This window comes from Bos indicus x Bos taurus, chromosome 17 (genome assembly GCF_003369695.1).
Source record: "Bos indicus x Bos taurus breed Angus x Brahman F1 hybrid chromosome 17, Bos_hybrid_MaternalHap_v2.0, whole genome shotgun sequence".
In the NCBI taxonomy this organism is placed as follows: Eukaryota; Metazoa; Chordata; class Mammalia; order Artiodactyla; family Bovidae; genus Bos; species Bos indicus x Bos taurus.
The window spans coordinates 8,254,212-8,268,409 of record NC_040092.1 but is presented as its reverse complement, the minus strand read 5'-3'; the positions used below and the strand labels follow the sequence as shown (position 1 = coordinate 8,268,409).

At 49.8% G+C, this 14,198-nt stretch overlaps 1 protein-coding gene across 3 annotated transcripts in view; it reads left to right on the top strand.

Annotated features, from left to right (window-relative positions):
- Positions 1-5,607: 5,607 nt before the first annotated feature.
- Positions 5,608-14,198, top strand: part of CMKLR1 (chemerin chemokine-like receptor 1) — a 42,081-nt gene continuing 33,490 nt past the window's right edge. The window contains exons 1-2 of one of the 3 annotated variants that reach the window (XM_027566477.1): positions 5,621-5,979; positions 6,267-6,418. The gene's annotated coding sequence lies outside the window, so the exon portion shown is untranslated. Of the gene's footprint in view, positions 5,980-6,266; positions 6,419-14,198 lie in introns of all 3 variants that reach the window. The other 2 variants (XM_027566482.1, XM_027566476.1) reach the window with 2 other exon arrangements.

Sequence of the window (14,198 nt, the reverse complement as noted above, 5' to 3'; positions counted from 1 at the left end):
GAAGGTTTTAGGGAGTTCCAACTTTCCTGCATTTTAAAATGACACCTTGAGCATATATTCAGAACAGACAAAAACTGTAGCCCCAAAACATACATGCACCCCAATGTTCCAACGTTCACTGCAGTGCTATCTACAATAGCTGAGTCAAGGAAGCAACCTAAATGTCCATCGACAGATGAATGGATTCAGAAGATGTGGGATATTTATACAAGGGAATATTACTAAGCAATAAAAAGAAGGAAACAATGCCATTTGCAGCAACATGGACGGACCTAGAGATCGTCACAGTAAGTGAAGTAGGTCAGGAAGAGACAGACACACAGCCTACCATCTCACTCATGTATTCATGTAAACTGTGAACAAATGAACGTCTCTACGAAATAGAAACAGACTCACAAACGGAGAAAACGATTTGTGGTCACCGAGGGTGAGAGGTTCCGGGGCGAGATGGATTGGGAGTTTGCGATGAGCAGGTTCGAACTATTACACAGAGAATGAATAAGGAGCAAGGCCCTACTGTATAGCACAGGGAACCATGTTTAATATCCTGCAATAAGCCATAGTGAAAAGAAATATATATATATCTTACTGAATCACTGTCATCCCGCAGAAATTAACACAACTTACTTCAATAAAATAAAGGGGACTTCCCTAGTGGCCCAGGGTCTAGGACTCTGTTCTCCTAATGCAGGGGGCCTGGGTTTCATCCCTGGTCAGGGAACTAAATCCCACCTGTCTCAACTAAAGAGTTCACATATGGTAACAAAGATCCTGCATGCCACAATTAGGACTCAGCGCAGCCAAATAAATAAATACATACATTTTTTAAATGAAAAAAGAAAAAGAGAGAGATGAAGCCTAATCCGCCATCTTGTAACAACAATTTCTACGGGAATAAACAGAGTGTCTTTTCAGGCCGTGCAGGGTATCACGTCTCTCAGCTACTAGCATTTCTAGATCAGGCCTTGGATTTCAGAATCCTATTTTAAAAAAAAAGCAAAAGTTAAAAACCTCAACAAAAGCCTTTTCACTCCAAGGAAGGGAAAAAAACTAAACTTTTCTGCCATGTTCAGAGTGGTGGCCCAAGACTATAGCTTCTGACGGGGGCAGGGGCAGCTCGACTCTGCCTGTTTCTCACTGGAGGGGCGGGGGGCGCCCCGGGCGGGGCTGTCGTGCCCCGACCTCCACCTCGAATCTGAGGCCTGGCCGCTGGGAGCCCTGGTCCTCGCTCAGCCTCCCTGATGTGGCTCCCAGCTGATAACACCTGAAGCTCGTTAAAGCTTGGCTTTGGAGGCCTGGGGCCTGGGACCGGGCTGAGCCTGTAGTAGCAGCACCTGAAGAAGGAGGAAGAGGCAATTTCCCTAAATCCGTCCAGAGGCCAGGGTCTCCCAGCTCCTCTTCCAGGCTCCCCGCGGCCCCACCCCAGTGTGCTCCGTCTTCCTGGAAGGCTGCTTCTTCCCCCCACTCCTTCTCCCACCCTCCTCCACTTCCTCCCCTCTGCTCAGCCCCTCCTCCCTCCTCCAGCCTCTGCTGATGAGCAAACTGAGGTTCAGAGAGGTGAAAGGACTTGCCCACCCAGCTCCCAGTGGTAGAGACAGGGATTTCATCATATCGGGCTAAGTCGCTTTAGTCGTGTCCGACTCTGTGCGACCCCGTGGACTGTAGCCTGCCAGGTAGCCTGCCAGGCTCCTCTGTCTGTGGGATTCTCCAGGCAAGACTACTGGAGTGGGTGGTCATGCCCTCCTCCAAGGGGATCTTCCCCACCCAGGGATCGAACCAGTGTCTCTTACCTCTCCTGCATTGGCAGGCGGGTTCTTTACCATTAGCCCCACCTGGGAAGCCCATCATCAGATTGGGTCTGTCTAATCCCAAGGCCTCTGTTCTTAACCGCAATTCTGCAGATGGAGAATGTGACAAGTCCTGGGAGCCAGAATGCGTTCTTTATGGAAATGTTTGAGTCAGTGGTTTTGAAACTTGAGCCAGCCTCAGCATCCCCTGGTGGCTTGTTAAGAGCCTGCAAACAAGTTCCCAGGTAAGGCTGCAGCTGCTGGTTCAGAATCCACGCTTTGAGAACCACTGGTCTCAGTGACAAAGCTTTAGATGGTGATGTACGGGGCCCCCCGCACGTGATGGAAACGTCCTCTCCTTTGGGCCAGCGGCTGCTGCTCTACTGCTAACTGGTGGGTGACCTTGGGCCAGTGCCTTCTGTCTCTGGATCCGGTGTCCCCCATCTGTACAGTAAAGATTTGGATGAGCAAGCCTGGTAGAGGGCAGAGGAGGGAAGTCTGGAGGCAGGCTGGGTCTGACTTCTGACTCTAAAAAGCTGTGTGACCTTGGGCAAGTGACTTAACCTCTCTGTGCTTCCTACTATTATCTGTGATGTGAAATCATTAAACCACATCGTTTCTAAGTGTAAATATCACTGAATTAAGGGCTGAGGATGGTGGGGAGAGAAGATGAGGTTCTCAGCCTGGTCAGATGGTGAAGGACATTCTTCCATACCAGCATAAGCTTTTGGAGGCCTGAGAAGAGGCAGGTGTCCCTTCTTCCCGCCCTCTCCCTCCTTTGCTCCCTCCCCATTCCTTCTTTTTTCTCTCCTGTCTGTCTTTCTTTCCTATGCCTCCTCCCTCCCTTTTTCTCGCTGGTATCTTTTCCCTCCCCTCCCCGCCCACCCCCCCCCACAACTGTCCCTTTCTCTTTACCTTTTTTCACAGGTTATTTCCGGCATCAGCTTCTAATTAGACGGAGTCAGTCCTGTCTCTGTCGGTGTGACCTGGGCGCCCTTGGCATAAGGACTTTCCCTCCGTGGGCCTAGAATCCTCATCTGTAAAATGGGAGTGCGTCACCCCCTGCAGCGCTGTTGGAGGTTCCCGACTTAGCCCAGAGGCAGCACCCGGCACAGCGGGCCCTCCAGTTAGTTCTTTAGCTTGGAGGCTAAGGGTGGGGCTCTGGAGCCAGGTGACCTGGTTGGAAGCCCAGCTTTGCCACCTACTAGCTGTGTGGCCTTGGGCAAGTGACTTGACCTCTCTGTGTCCCAATTTTCTCATCGGGAAATGGGGGCAGAAATAGTGCTCACTTCGGTCCTTCATGAGGCTTAAGTAGCACGTGCCTCGCACGCTGCCTGGCTGTCAGCTCTTCTGATTGTTCACGGCTGATGGTGACATTGCAGGGCACCATGCTAAGTTCTGGGAATAGAACAGAGGATGAAACACAGACCCATCCCCAAGAAAGTCCCAGTGCGAGTGAGAGACCTACTCTCACAAGCCAGAACAACACTGCATCAGTGCTGTCCTGGGGGGAGCCCAGAGCAGCCCCCCAAGGGGCAGGGACGTCTTCCAGGAGGTGGTCCCAAGCTGAGACATGAAGAGGGAGCGGGCAACTCAATAATAAACATGCTCATAGGAATTTTGTATAATAAAGTAATTGGACAAGTGTGCAATGGTGTGTTAAAACAACCTAATCACCCAGTTCCAAATACTGTAATAGTTGGATAAACTATGGTACACTGAATGAATGGAATCATTAGCAGCTCTTAAAATATGGTAAGGAATATAAACATAAGCACAAATACATATAATCATTAAATGCAAAAGCAGGTTGCAATATGGTACATAGAGATTGACTGAGTCACTTTACATTTATATAAAAAAAGTGTGTGTGTGTTCAAACCAACGTTTTAAAGATACTTATCTCTGGGGAACTGGGTTTAGGATGAAAAGAGAATTTTTATTTAAACAACATGAGATCTGAACGTAGTTAAAAGTTTGATGTCATTTGTTAGCTTTCTAGAAATGGTACATGAATCTACATTCAATGATAGATCAGGTTTTTGCTTCCCAAAGGAAGAGAGTTCCAGAAAAACATCTATTTCTGCTTTATTGACTATGCCAAAGCCTTTGACTGTGTGGATCACAATCAACTGTGGAAAATTCTGAAAGAGATGGGAATACCAGACCACCTGACCTGCCTCTTGAGAAATTTGTATGCAGGTCAGGAAGCAACACTTAGAACTGGACATGGAACAACAGACTGGTTCCAAATAGGAAAAGGAGTACGTCAAGGCTGTATATTGTCACCCTGCTTATTTAACTTATATGCAGAGTACATCATGAGAAACACTGGGCTGGAAGAAGCACAAGCTGGAATCAAGATTGCCAGGAGAAATATCAATAACCTCAGATATGCAGATGACACCACCCTTATGGCAGAAAGTGAAGAGGAACTCAAAAGCCTCTTGATGAAAGTGAAAGAGGAGAGTGAAAAAGTTGGCTTAAAGCGCAACATTTAGAAAACGAAGATCACGGCATCTGGTCCCATCACTTCATGGGAAATAGATGGGGAAACAGTGGAAACAGTGTCAGACTTTACTTTTTTGGGCTCCAAAATCACTGCAGATGGTGATTGCAGCCATGACATTAAAAGACGCTTACTCCTTGGAAGGGAAGTTATGACCAACCTAGATAGCATATTCAAAAGCAGAGACATTACTTTGCCAACAAAGGTCCATTTAGTCAAGGCTATGGTTCTTCCAGTGGTCATGTATGGATGTGAGAGTTGGACTGTGAAGAAAGCTGAGCGCCAAAGAATTGATGCTTTTGAACTGTGGTGTTGGAGAAGACTCTTGAGAGTCCCTTGGACGGAGATCCAACCAGTCCATCCTAAAGGAGATGAGTCCTGGGTGTTCTTTGGAAGGACTGATGCTGAAGCTGAAACTCCAATATTTTGGCCACCTGATGCGAAGAGTTGATTCATTAGAAAAGACTCTGATGCTGGGAGGGATTGAGGGCAGGAGGAGGAGGGGACGACAGAGGATGAGATGGTTGGATGGCATCACTGACTCCATGGACATGAGTTTGGGTGAACTCTGAAAGTTGGTGATGGACAGGGAGGCCTGGCGTGCTGCAATTCATGGGTCACAAAGAGTTGGACAGGAGTGAGCGACTGAACTGAACTGAACATTTACTAAAGGACTTCCCCTGGTGGCTTAGTGGTAAAGAATCCGCCTACTGAGGCAGGAGATGCTGGTTTGATCCCTGGGTCAGGAAGATCCGCTGGAGGAGGAAATGGCAACCCACTCCCATATTCTCACCTAGAAAACTCCAAGGACAGAGGAGCCTGGTGAGCTACAGTCCATGGGGTTGCAAACAGTCAGACCCAACTTAGCAAGTCAACCACGACAACAACATTTGCTAAAATCCAATATTACAGGACATTTACATTTTTGTTCATTAGATGCTGCAAAAAACCTCATTGCTATTTTAATTTACCAGAAAAAAAAAAAAAAAAAAGGAAACACAAGGTCGTGAGGCCACGGATAGGGGCAGGAAGCAGGAAGGGCATCCAGGTGGAAGGAACCGCATGCACAAAGGCCTGGGGTGGGGGTGACGGGCAGCGGGACGTCAGGCAGCCACGCTCCTGCGTAGTCTGTCTGGAACTCCGGAGGCTCTTGCTGGGAGCAGACGCGCTTCCCACAGCTGCCCCGGGGCCTGCATGTGCTCCTGGTTTGTGCTCAGACGGTGGGCAGCGCTCCCAGCTCCCAGAGGGGCGGGTCGTCCCGGGCAGACCTCGCCACCAGCCGCCGCCCGCCCGCCACCGGCAGCCTCCCCAGAAGGCCCCCACTCCGCGCAGCTGGCCTCCCCCGCCCTTGGTCAGCCCCGCTTCCTGCCCCTCCCTCTCTCCTCCCTCCAGCTGTTTCTCTGGCAGAGCCCTGTCCCATTCAGCCCCCAGTGAGCAAAGAGGGCAGGACAGACCGGGGGTCTCCCTGGGAGCCTCCGGGGGATGAGGATGTTCTGGGGGTGCCGTGCTCTGGGGTCTCTGGGGGGCCCATGAATGAGGGGGTGAACTGCTTTCTTGGGCGAATGGCCCCAAAGAACGGTGTGACTTCGAGAAAGAAGTTGGGGAACACGCGTCTCCTGCACAACCTCGAGTGACCTGAAGTCACAGGACCCCGGGAAGACTTGGGTGAGACCAGCCACAAAGGTATCTAGCTGGGCTCTGACATTGATTGCCCAGAGGGGTCGGGTTGCAGGGGTGGGGGGCGTGGGAAACAGTAATAGAGAAGTTCTTTGGCTCTTGGTAAAATGTAATTTTTGTCAAAATGGAAATAGCTCTATTATGATTTTCAGATTTCCAAAGTAATGCATGCCAATTGGAAAAACCCAGCGAGGTCACCATAGTTATAAAAAGCAGCGAACTCTGTGTTTCTCTTCTGTTAATGCTCATGACAAACCTACAAAGGAGGCACTTTCATTGTCCACATCTTACAGGTGAAGAAACTGAGACTCAGATTGGGGGAGCTCAACGCTGTGCAGGCAGGTAGCGGGGTGCGGAGCTGAAAGTCTGTATAACCCACATTCTTAGCTGCTGGATTGTCCTACCTCTCAGCTACAGAGAAGAAAGAGGGGTTCTTAACCCAGAGGTGAGCCTTCAGGTGCCTCTCTGTATCACTCACTGACTCCCTGACCAACCTGTGATGTTTGTGGAGTGCCTACAATGTAGCAGCCACATGGGAGCATCTAGATGTGGACATACACCCCCTTTTCTGACATCTTGTGTGGTACCCTGTAGTGAAAGTGTTAGTCGCCCAGTCCTACTCTTTGCGATCCCATGGACCGTAGCCCCCCAGTCTCCTCTGTCCAAGGAATTCTCCAGGCAAGAATACTGGAGTGGGTAGCCGTTCCTTTCTCCAGGGGGTCTTCCCAACCCCGGGATCAAACTTGGGTCTCCTGCATTACAGGCAGATTCTTTACGGTCTGCGCCGTCAGGGAAGCCCATGTTTGGTACCCTCCCTTGTCCTTAAGCACAGATCATGAACCTTCATCCGTATTATCTATGTTCGTCCAATATGCATTTTAAAGGCTGCATGGAGAAGCTGGCTTGGGATTTATTAATCATCCCTCCACGTGGTTGCTTCCTTTTTTTTTTTTTCATTATTATAAACAGAGCTGCAGTGGCTGCTCCTAGTACATCATCTTTGCCTGTGTGTCCTGTGGACAGCTTTCCCAAGGTGAAATTGTGTGTTTTTAAGGCCTTCGAGGCTTTTAGCCACATTGCCCTAGAAGGTTGACCTGGCATAATATTGGGGTGTGATATTCTCACAGCCTCATCTACACTGGTTGTCACTGTCTCCTAAAATTTCCCTGATGGGAAAGGTGAGAATAGCATCTGGCTGCTTGAGTTTTCATTTGTTCATTCATGCTGAGTATCCTCTACAATCCTGTTATTCACTTTTGTGACTATCCTGTTCAAGTCCATCCCCATTTTTTTTTTTTTCCTCTTGCTGGCATGTTTGTCTTTTTTCTCATTGATGTTTACGAGTTCTTTGTATATGAAGGATATGGATCCTTTGCCAGTGCTATCTACTGAAAGTTCCAGTCCCCCCTCTGCTTTCAGATGAGCGTGTTTTAAGTAGGTGAGCCATTTGGACCAGCGTTTGGCAAAATTACAGGCAAATAGCACATCATTATACTCAAGTACCTGCTACTTGATGTTAGTCTGATCACTCGGACCTATGTAGTTCAGAGAGGCCAGAGGACAAGTGGCCAAGTCTCAGGTCTGTCTTCTCTCTCTGTTCAAGTGCCTGGCTCCCAGCTTCCTTTTTGCCACCCCCGACCTCCTCTTCAAGATCAATCTTCCCTGTGGTTCTTGCTGTCAATTTAGAGTGAGTTGAATTAGACTCAGGACTTCTCAAAGGGCCATCCTGGGACCATGAGCATCAGTTTTTTTGAGTTGGGAGTCTGCATTTTGAACCAGCACCCCTGACAATCTTGAGAACCACTGAGCTGGAATCCTTGAACATCCCCTTTGCCCAGGTTTCTGGGTTCTTTGCTGCACACTGAGCTTCTTTTTTTCGTTCCTAAGCAAGTATCTATGCACTTCTGCGAGTCTACATTTCCTATGTCAGCAGTTAAAGCCAGGAGGCAATGGTGGAGAAGAAGCGAAACTCAGTTTCATACCACAGAAAGTCAGATCACATTAGCAGTCATCCAGCCTGTGGGCTTTGACATTATTTTAAGCCACAGACTGCTTTCCTCTGATGAAAATACATGGAGAAGTGCACTTTAAAGATAGATAAAAGTGATGTTATTCTAGTGGAGGACTCCAGACGGCAGCTCATTGAACCTCACTGTCACTGCTGAAGGGCCTTTAGGAACCTTCATGGCTCTGGGGGGCAGACTGAAAACTAGAAAATCTACTCCAGATTGTTAAAGACACCAATGTTTTTAACCACTGTTGAATTTGCTATGTGACCTTAGGCAAGGTACGCCCATTCTCTGGCCCTAAGCATCTTATTTGAAAATAAGGAGGTTGAATGTTGTATTAGTCAGGGTCGCAGTTGCAGTAACAAATAGACCCAATGTGTACAATGGCTCAAAGCAAACAGACGTGTGTTATAAGTCAGGCATTTGTGAATGGAGCCTGGGCCTCTTCCACAGTGATTCAGCGTGCCATCGCACCTGGCTGCTATCCCTTAGACATCATCCCCGAGGAAAGAGTGCATGGGGGAGGGATGTTTGCTTCTTAACTGTTTCCTGCCACACACAGGAACTGGTCGTGGAACCAATCTAGTTGCAAAGGAGGCTGTGAGATATAGCTCGTGGCTAAGCTGGTTCTTTCCCACCTATAGCTGTGTACTGTGGAAGGGAGAACGAGTTTCTGTGGATGGCTCACTGTCTCCCCCACAAATACGGTGACCTCTTGGGTCCCTTCCAGTCTCTGGTTCTAAATTCTGAATTTTTGTTAGTTGATCTTAGAGTTAACGCAGTGATGTTGGGCCCACAAATACTTTCCTATCCTCAAGATAATCCCTATCAAATACACCGAGTAAATGTCCACATTCCAGGCCCCTAAACATGGACTTTCCTGGAACATGGGCAACTGCCATTCTCTTTCACTCCTGGAAAAAGGAAACAAAAATAACAATGTTATTGAGCTAAGCACTTTTACTGAACCAAAGGATTTTGTATCCACAATCCCATTAAATCTCTCTACAACCCTCATGGAGAAGCTTCATGATTAGCATTCCCATTTATTTATTTTTACTTATTTTTGTGTGTGTCACTTGTGTTTATGTTTTTATATTTTTATTAAAAAATTTTTTTTTGGCCACACTGCATGGCTTTGGGGATCTTAGTTCCCTGACCAGGGATCGAGCTTATGCCCCCAACAGTAAAGTACAGAGTCTTAACCACCCGACCGCCAGGGAAGTCACAGCAATTTTTTTTTTTCACATGAAGAAAGTGAGGCTCAGGAGGTAAAGGGACTTGCCCAGGGTCACACAGCTCAGACGCAAAAGAACTGAGATTTGAACTCAGAAAATCTCACTCCTGTCCTAGGATCCCACTGCACACCGGAGTGCATGTGTACAAGGCTGAGTGTGTGTGAGTGCGTGTGTGCGTTAAGGGTCAGAGTTTTCCTCGGGCTGTATTTCCCCAGGGTGGGGTATAAGAAAGTGGAAGTGCAGGAATCGTGGTCCAAATCCCCAGAATGGGCCAAACTTGCTTATTAGAAGGCAGCTGGGTGGGTGTCTTGGGCCAAGGAAGCCCAGCACGACTAAGTACTACAGTCACCAGCCAGAAAAAAGAGAAGGGGCGGCACATGAGCACGCAGCCTGAGGCCGTCCGTGGGTGCTAGATGTCACTGAGGCCTTGGCCTGGCACATAGTAGGTGCTTGTGGATGATTTCCTGTGAATAAACTGCAGGAGTTGGTGATGGACAGGGAAGCCTGGTGTGCTGCAGTCCAGGGGGTCGCAGAGTCAGACACGACTGAGCAACTGTACTGAACGGAACTGAACTGAAAACCCACGGGGAGCAAAAGCTGCACCTGTGCGAGAACTCAAGATGGGTCAGGTTTAGTCCCTGTTCTGAAGGTCTTGGGGGAGGGAAGGCAAGCCGGTCACAGACTTTTCTTCAGTCACTCAGGCAACATTTATGAGCTCCTGCTCTGTATCTGGCACTCCCCAACGCACTTCCTGCTTTTGTGGGACTTTGGAGGGGTCGGGGGTCGTAGTTATGTTTGCCCCCATACTAGATCTGAGGAAAGTGAGGCCCTGATTGGCTGAGTGACATCCCCAAGGTCCCTTGGTGAGATTAGGGACCTGGTGTTGATCTGGCCCCCAGGCCAGGATTCCCTCTGTGGCCCTGGCTGAGGTCTCAGGCCTGGGGTGCAGGCTGGCAGTCACTTTGTGCTGCTTCTGAGTCCCAGGACGTGGCGTTTTTCAGGCAAAATGAGGAGACATGTTAATTTACTCCTCTTTTGGAACCTCTCTATTTTTGCCGCGTTGGCACAAGCATGATAGAGAGAGAGTAGCATTTCTTGCCCCGCTGGGTGGAAGCCAGAGGCCTTGTTAATTCTGTTGCTGCAGTCAGGTTGGCACAGACTCTGTAGCCTCAGGCTCTAGAATTCAGATCTGTTTTTGCCTTTTCACCTCCTGCCTCCTCTGTGCCCTTTTCTCTAAGGCGGGGGGATACTCTCAGGGCTGCTGGGGGTTAAAGACATACACATATACAGGAGTACTTCCTGGTGAACTTCCCTGGTGGCTCAGATGGTAAAGAATCTGCCTGCAATGCAGGAGACCTGGGTTCGATGCCTAGGTTGGGAAGATCCCCTGGAGAAGGAAATGGCTACCCATTCCAGTATTCTTGCCTGGAGAATCCCATGCACAGGGGAGCTTGGTGGGCAACAATCTATGGGGTCCCAAAGAGTCGAACATGACTGAGCGACTGACACACTTTCAGACAGGAGCACAAAGCGCATGGCCAGCTCGATGAAGGCACTTCTATTTTTATTCTTGGGGAAGTGGGTATTGGTATTCGCCTTTGAATGTCAAGGTTGATGTGGGCATATTGTGCCTTGTGATCCCAGGTTGTCAGGGCAGGAAAGGTCATTTTGGCTAGGCTCCAGGTTTCGTGCCTTGCCCTGTGGGCTCTGGTGGGTGGGAAGGGGAGTGCTCCACCCACCATAGACTCTCTGGCAACCTTGGAAGTGTCAGCAGCTGAGTCAGCAGGGGGGGTCAGCTGCTCTTCAGGCACACTGTCAGAATCGGTTCCGCTTTTCTTGGGGTGCATGTCTCGGATCCTCTGATCTTAGCCCTGGAATCCCGCTGAGGGCAGCTCTTGTGCAAGGAGGTGGGGGCGTAGGGTGATTGGTGCAAGAAACAGCAGCGAGCACACTCAGTTTTTCCTTCTGGGGGTCATGGGTCAGAGAGACTTGAGGGCTGGTGGGGTGCAGCCAGGTAGACCCGGGTTCTGCTCCTGGGAACCAGTTACCTCCGTGAGCTGGGGCAAGTCACACGACCTCTCTGAGTCTCAGTTTCCTTTTGTCTCAGAATTTTTTAAAATGATTTTTTTGATGTGGACCATTTTTAAAGTCTGTATGGAATTTGTGACAATATTGCTTCTGCTTTACAGTTTGGGTCTTTTGACTCCAAGGCAGGTGAGACCTTAGTTTCCTGGTCAGGGAGCAAACATGCAGACCCTGCATTAGAAAGCAAAGTCTTAACCACTGGACCACCAGAGAACTCCCCATTCGAGTTGTTGAGAGAACATCTGCCATGCTAAGTTAGTGATCTGGGGTGGTGTTTAGGGACAGGGGACATTCAAAACATGCCCATCCCTTGTTAGTGGATTTTGTTCGAACGTTTGTCAGAATCTATGATTTCCTGGATGTGGAATGAATGAGGAGCTCAGATAGTCAGTGTATGAGGCTGCTGCTGCTATAACAACCACTGCAGACTTTGTGGCTTAAAACAATATACATTTATGATCTCAGCTTTCTGGAGCTCAGAAGTCTCAAAAGAGTTTCACCCACAGCTTTGCAACCTAGAGCTTATTGCTAAAGTCACTCCCGTCAGTGCCCGCCTGGTGCATTCAGTGTGCGAACTCTCACAGGAGCAAAGAGGGCGTAGCTTTGATTGGGGAAATCAGGAAATAGTGTCTGGTGATGGGAGCATATATTTGATCTGGTTCCAAGGATGAGTTGGCCTTGAGTGCCTGGAGGAAAAATTGGCCAGAAATGAAAGATATTTCTGGCTGGGAGAGCGGCATGAGCAGAGGTTTGGAGGTTTGATGTGTGTGGGGTATCTGGTGTGGCGGGTGGAAGCAGGGAGCGACCAGAGGCAGTCTGGATGTTCTGGAGGGCCTCAAAGGTCCCACCCAACTTTCTGGGTGGTCCAGTATCCTCCATTTCACCGGAACAGCATCTTATTGTCCCCTGACCTTGCCCTCCCCAAACTCGGCACTTAAACTCAAACATTTGGACCATCGAAGATTCCAGACGATCCCAAGATAATTGAGTTTGAAATTCCAACTTGGCAAAAGGGTATGTTGGTTTGTGGATTTATCTCCTGGATCGTCTGGCCCAGAAACCAGTTCAGAGGGGAGAATATTTCTCTGCATTGGTGGCTTTCTGGACTGGATGTTGGGTCTCCTCCCCTAGGATGCCCAGGACTTGGTGATAGCTGTAGGCATCGAGCTTGGGACAAACAAGGGGCTTCCTTCAGGGTGAAAGAGAGCTGATTTAGGACGACAGCTGTGGCTGGCATGGGATGTGTTTCCTTGGGGAGAGGGCCACCACCCGCTGGTGCCAGATGAACCAGGCTGAGCATTGAAGGGTCTGCTGCGTCCCCATTGCCAGGGGTAGAGCTGACTGACGTCAAGAGCAGGTCTTCTGGGAGCATGGGCAATTTTCAGTCTCTTTTATGACAGATGCGACTCACTGGGGGCCTCTTCAACGGTCAGGGATTTGGGCCAAGAAGAAAAAGGACGTCCCTTGATTGAGAAAAGAGTGGCTACCCAGGGTAAAAGCAGGACTCTGCTGGCTCATGGACCTGTCCTGAAACCTGCTCCTGCCCTCGCTGGCTGTGAGACCTCAGAAAGGACATTTAACTTCTCTGAGCCTCAGTTTCCACCATTGTAAATTGGGGGTGAAAAAAGGACCTTCCTCATGGTTGGGGGGAGCATTGGATGGTTTGCATGAGATGCTGAGTGGCACAGAGTTGGGGCTGAAAACCAAATATGGCCTGAACATGAGGGGCCTGGCTCAGATGTCGGGGGAGGGGAGAGCTGTGGGAACCAGAAGTCCTGAGCCAGGAGAGGCTAGAAATGCCAGGGATGGAGGGTGCCAGGGTCAGAGCCTAACCCCGGCTTCCCTTCCCCCACTTGCTGGTGTGGCCTGAAAACACAGCAGGATCTGGGAGGAGACCTCAGATCACCATCCCTCCTTTCCTGGGGGGCAGTGGGGCCTGGCCGGCTTACACGGGCCTTTCTTTATCTGTGTTTCCTCATCTCCTGTGAAAAATCCCAGGCATGAAGGGAAATCAGAAGCAGGGTTCTGGGGAAGGGCAGGGCAGCTTCCCGGAGCCTGACTGGGGGATGCCCTTTATCTCCCTATCACTAATTCCTGGTGGGCCTGGGATCCATCAGCCTGGGGCCTGGGGTCTCCTCCCTGTCTCTGGGCTGGCCTCTGCTCCGTGCATCCTGTCTGCTCCATATTCTCGGCCTCTCCCCATTCTGGCAGCTCACATTTCCCGGGGGGCTGGGAAGCCAGCAGCACCCCAAAGTTCCTCCTTCTCAGAGCTTTTTAAAAGCAAGTTTATTATCTTCGGCTCTGCTGGGTCTTCATTGCTGCAGGCTTTCCTCTGGTCGTGGTGGGTGGGGGTTGCTCTCTAATTGTGGTGTGCAGGCTTCTCATTGTGGCGGCTTTAGGTGCTAGGGCTTCTGTAGTCACGGCACACGGGCTCAGCAGTTGTGGTGCATGCATGGGTCTAGTTATTCCTCGGCATGTGAGATCTTCCTGGACCAGGGATCGAACCTCTGTCTCCTGCACTGGTAGTCAGATTCTTTACCACTGAGCCACCAGGGAAGCCCCCCAGAAGTTGTTTCCACTGCCTGGGGGATTGGTAGTTTTCACTCACCAAGGCTTAGCTGGACTTTTGCCCAGTCCTACTTCCTGCTGCCAAGATCCTCTTTGGGGACCAGTCATTCCTCTCTTGGTATCACGCAGACTCATCACAAAAGTTGGAGATGGGGCAAAGGGCCCCATTTTACAGCCGAGGAAACTGAGGCTCAGAGGGACTGTGGGTGCTCACTGCCCCCCTACCCTTCCATCCCCTAATTCACAGCCGCCCTCTCTGCTTTGGGAACACCTCCCAACCCTCAGTGAAAGTGAAAGTCGCTCAGTCATGTCCGACTCTTTGTGA